This window comes from Notolepis coatsorum, assembly GCF_963971535.1.
Source record: "Notolepis coatsorum genome assembly, chromosome: 16".
Lineage (NCBI taxonomy): Eukaryota > Metazoa > Chordata > Actinopteri > Aulopiformes > Paralepididae > Notolepis > Notolepis coatsorum.
The window spans coordinates 2,488,308-2,494,307 of NC_140180.1; positions in this window are offsets into that span (position 1 = coordinate 2,488,308).

The following is a 6,000-nucleotide window of genomic DNA, read 5'->3' on the forward strand; positions in this document are numbered from 1 at the left end:
TCCGTCTCTGCTTTTCCGTTCTCCCTGCGTGTCTCTCTGCGTCTCGGTGTCTCCGTGTCTCTGTGTGACCTCCATCATTCAACCTGTAGGTTTTATAGAGAAGAGAGAACCCCCCCCCACCCTTGCCCCATCCAGTGCCGTCACCCCAGAGAGCCTGCTTTCCTATTGGCTAGAAGGTCTCCCCTCTCAGTGATTTGGGTCTTGCGAAACAGCGTTACAAGGTGACCTTACAGAGGGGATATGAACTAGTTTCCTTTTAGAATGATTTACCCAAGTGTCCTTGAATGCGACCCTCATACAGATGGAAATATAGTACCCACTCAACTTAACAGTGGGTATCACAGAATGGCCTGTTTGGTCTGCTTAGCTAAAGTAAACAGAACTCGGATGTTGGCCTTCAGGCCGTCACTTCTTGACTTAAAAGTTTAGTTATTTGGCGCACCATCCCTGTTCGTTGTGGAGGAAGATGTGTCATATGTTTGCCATTTGATCTGTTCTTATTTTTATGGCACTCTGGGCCTTTCCTATAACTGCTAAGTGAAGGCTGAAGGGGTGCACTGTTAGCTTTTTGACTGAGTTCTCCTGTGGCTTTTTCCATCAACCGCTAGATGATTTTAATCCTTTCCGTAATGCTTATATGGGTCATTTTGATCCATTTCGACTGAGGCCAGTTAACAGCCTTCTTGTTGACTCAAATGTATGGTTAACCTAACAGGTGATTTGGCATGGCTGTGAGTCTCTATTTTTCTAAGAGAAAATAACCTAGTTCTTTGCTATTTCATATATGTGCATAATTTCTATTGTTTAATTTACAGGTTTTATTTAGATAAATATACGACAATCCACCCTTAGTGGGTTTCATAACCCACTATATAGCACCAATATGTTCTAAATTAAATATGTTAAACCATAATTATCATTTTTGCTAATATTTTCAAAAAATTCAAAAAATCCAAAATTTACACAAATCGAACTACCAAACCCATTTCCGTCTGTACAGTTACAAAATCATCATTCACTCTTTCCGTTGGCTTCTTCCCCAGTCACACACAATATCAGTTATTACTATGACTTTAGACTAAGAAAGCTGTTCCTGTTTTTACAAGGAAACACTCTTTCAATAACAGTTTTTTTTGTTTAGACTATTTTATCCATGTTTACTTAGCTTCAATGTGTCTGTTTTGTGTAATTGACTCTGCAAGAAAAGATTAATACATCCTACCCAAAAGATTAACACTCTAAACATTGAGGGAGATTCAAACAAGCAAACATAAATCATCTCTTCTCCTTGAAAAGACCACTGAGGCCTCAATTATTCTTCGCTTTCATCCCTGTCAGTTATCCCTGTTTAAACCTCCTGAGGTCTTTACGGCTACCTCGTTTTGACTGTTTTCTTCTTGTTGTATTTTGTGCTAACCACAGCCTCTTCTTTGTTGTATACAGTTTTTGGTACTGCTCCGATTTTCCACAGAAGGAAACGATTTTCCCTCTGTCCTTTTTTGCATTTTGGATTGTTATTTACAAACACACAATGGATTGGAAGTTCTCTTTTCCGCACAGATACATCTTTACTGTTCTGTATTTGACAACACTCTTTTTCCAAATTCGTTATCTATATATTCCACAGCTTCAATTGTTAATATTCAATCAAATCACCTTTGTCTCATTCATTTTTGTGCTGTACTATCTTACTAGATCAAATACCTCAAGTTCAACACAATCACCACTCCACCCTTGAAAGTGGAATAACCATTTATTACACTATCAATACCTTGTTTCCAGACAGCCTCCTCGGTCCGGACAGCCAGCTCTAGACGAGGCCAACCACCAACAGAACCTATGTGCATGGTAACAAACCACAGTCCCTTTAAACACACATCCCACACACTCTGCCAGCCTTCAACAAGCCGGTGCAGAGCCTCCCATAAGCCAATTATCAATTTCACACGTCTGCACCCTACTTGTAAACTATTTGGCCAATGGCGACCAAAACCTACAGAGCTTACCTATAAACAGAGAAACACGTTCGCCCAACACTTACCAAACCCAAAAACGTGACACAACTCCCCAGATATTACTCCTGGACTCTCAATGAGCGGAAAACTAAATCATGAACCAGCTCCCGTCCACCCTTAGTTTCCAGCCCATCATATTAGACATTCCTACCAGTCCCGCTGTGTCACCACCACCTGCTATCCCTGACCGGCGAGAGATCCCTCCCAGCCAGCCAGTTCCTAAAAAAAATAGAGTGTCAAACAAAAACAAAGAAAATTGCAAACAACCATAAACAAAAATTCGTGAGTGCCTTCATGCAACACACTCATCAACAGAACTAAACTATCAGCTAGAGGCATAAATACCCCCGCATAATCACTAAGAAATAAAAATTAAAAATTAAAAAGAAATGAAGTAAAGAAATTAATTTTTTTTTTTTTTTTTTTTTTTTTTTTTTTTTTTAAAGTCTCCTTGACCACCCTTGGATCAAGTATGTATAATCACTACTAAAATAGTCCTTTGTTATTAACTCTGTTTAATATTATGTCTAATATCAACTGTTTAACCCTTCTCTGACACCGTCTGGGTCAGAGTTCACATGACCACAAGAGCCATTGCGGTGACCATTTTTCTCTCTCTCTCCAATCTGTGCAGCCGGGCCAGGCTGCACAGGTGGGAGATACCAAAAATCGTCCACCATACCATTCTCCCTTACGTTTTCCTCACTGCCACAGCAAGAGTTGATCAGACACACTGTAGCAAAAAGGAAAACCCATGATTGGTCTATTAATTAACTGTTAGTACGATTGGCTCATGCATCTGTCAGTCATTTCATCTCTCCCTGTTAGTTGCACATCCATCTTAGTCGCTTCCACTCATAATCTAATGTACCAACGCTTCTATATATTTTTTATTCTATTTTTATTCCAATCAGTCCTTTTTCCCATTTTAACTTATTAATAACTCTATTTTCCCGAGCACTATTAGCTTCGCTTGTGCATTCCTGCCTCGTTCTTATTCAACCTATGGCCTTTGCAGACACACCCTCTTTACACCCCTTCTGAAAATGTCCCAACTTTCCACATGTCCAGCAACTCTGTTTTCTGATGGACGCTTGCTTTCTATTGGACTCTGGCTGAGCCCGCCACCCTTTGCCACATGATCGAGCGAGATGGCCGATTTCTCCACAATTCCAGCACTCAGTTGATGCCGGCCATCCAAGCGGTCCCCCTCTTTGTCGTCCATTCCCTCCTTGGGGCTGCCAGTTCTGTTGTCTGGATGAGAGAGGGACATACCTGTTCTTCCCAGCCGCCGCACCTTGGGCCTTTTGTTGTTGGGAGGGGCCTGGAAACTCACCCCCCCTGCGGCTGTCATCATTCCCTCGCTGCTCCGCTCCCTGTTCAGGTAACAGGGCAGGTGACTTCTCTTGTTCACTGAGTCCTTGTTCTGCAGTACGAAACATGATTTCCAAAATTACATCACTCCTGATCACAGTCTGTTTCGCCAGCTCTTGTTCTAGCACCTCCCTCTCGCGTGTGACTTGGTCAACCGCCAGCTGCTTCTCCACCAGTTTTCTACGGACTGTCTCATGTCTTTCGGACGCTTCCGTGAATGCTCTTTGTCTTTCTGGAGAGAGGCACGTCATCCTCTCTACCTCTCCCCTGGCCCCCGCTGGCTGGCTCCTCGTCACCGGCCCACGCCTCTCATCCCGGCTTTGGTCTCGAGGGACGACTGGACATGGGAAACAGGTGGGCTGTAGAAACTGTTCATGTATAGTTCCATACCTGCTGTTGGTCTCTGTACCAGCCATCCGGCCAGAGTGGACTTCGTGGGACGGCTGTAACCTCAGTCTCTTTTTCTGCCCCTTGGTTAAACCGCAGTCGCCTGCAATGGACACTCCAGCTTGAATCGGTTCTGGTTGGAGTAACACCGTTGTCACTGGTTCACTCCCCTGTGTTGGAATCAAAGTCATCATTCCAAGTCCTTCTGTCGTACTGGTCACATGAGAGAAGTCCATATTCAAATCAATCAGATCATCACTGGTATAGTCTATCTGGGAAATGTCTGCAGAGGCCCTCGGCCTACTCCCCCCAATGGCCCGATCACTAAGGCCCTCCTCCATATCGTTGTTGTTGTTATCCTATTGTTACTGCATTTAACGCTTCAGTTGTTCCTATCAAATGTCCCACTAAAGTGAACTTCCTATGTTACTGTCATTCATTCCACTTTCAACACACTCTTGTAATCACCGTTTGAAAAAACAAGTTTCTCTGTCTTCCACTACTTCTACTTACTTGAGTTAAAACACTCACACTGTCAAATTTTTACTGTGCAGACAAGGATTGATAACTGGCTTATCATTCATACTTATACCAAGGCTCATATAGCCATTTCCCCAATTGGTATTGAAATCGCCAGAGCCCTAGTCCTCGCCGAGCCTGTGCAAAAAGAAAGCAAAAACATAACACTTAATACAGTGGCATTTCCCTTGTCATTTCCTCAATATTTATGCATTGGAAATGTCGGGCATTCCTATACTAATTCTTCTAGAGAGATTCGGTGTGATCTACTTGAATATAACGATACGGCTTTACTTGTTTTTGTCCGTTTGTCCAACCGGAAACTGGAGGTTCCAATCCTTTGTGTGTTCCCTTCACCTTTGGTTCTCTGGGGAACATAATCATTAAGTTCCACACAACCTATCAATTCTAACAAATGGTAAACTTGGTTAGCCATCTGTTCCAATTTCTTTTTGCCTTGTTGAAATTGTCATAATTTATACTTTAAATGACTGCTCCGCGTATTAACTATGTATAAATGTAATATTAACTTCCCTACTTGCTTTCTACTATGAAAATCAAAAACTATACTTCTTCCTACATTTCTCACCACATTTACATCTCACGCCTTCATCACATTCTTCATACAACACCATTCTACATTATATTTCCACACATACCCCCTCACACCACCAAAAAAAAAACCTTTTGGTGGCGTCACTGCTTCCAACCACTATCACGGGAAAAAAATGTATCTTTAGCAACTTAGGTCACTAAACCCCTGACCGTTACATAGCCCAGTTGTCCACGTTATTAAATTCATGAACCCCAGTACTATACCCACCGCAACCTTTGCCATGATCCCTGAATCCACCGAGACCCGTCATTTCACAGCCCAAAGCATCTTCCCTCAGTTTCGAACCTGAATGAAAACACCCCAAGCCCCCTTCCAAGGAACATCACAACCCGTCGAACCATCACCTGTACCGGCACCTATTTCACATACATAACAGCTACGTAGTTTAAAACAACCACCGAACCAATAACACACAACAAGACGCAAAGCCAACCCTGCTTCCAAGGACCCCAACCGAAGGGGGAAACCAGGGGACTGGCACCTTCCCTAAAATGAAAAACAAAAAACACGCCACAACCGTCTCTAACCAAAACCAACCTAATGTAAAACCCATCTCCCTTATAACAAATGCTCCAACTCCTTGCCCCCAGCCCAAACACACACGCCACACTCAAGAGGGCCAGTCTGGGGGTTGGAGGGACCCCAACTAGAAACGGTCCGTAACGTACCCACAATCCATTTGAAGGCAAGGCATCGAAGGGGGGCGCACGTGGAGAAATGAAGGGAGGGAGAGAAGGAGAGACACAGGGAGAAACACAAGGAGAGACAGAGGGGGGGAGAGACATACATACGGAAGAGGAGTTCCCAAACGACCATGAATATTAACTTATCCTTCCGTAAAGTAAACACCATTTTAATACCACCACTGCCTCAAGCCCACCATAAGGGCAACCTAACTCGAATACTCTTACCAACTGCATGCCATGTATGTCCTGATGAACCGAAAATGGGGGACCCTGATGTAAACAAGACGAAAGTCTGTCCCTGGTCTGCATCCCCTTAACAATCGTGTGTATTGAGCCGTACTGTATTGCACCCATTCTGAAAAAGTTTCCAATCAACCAATCAATCAACAGAGTCCATCTGGGA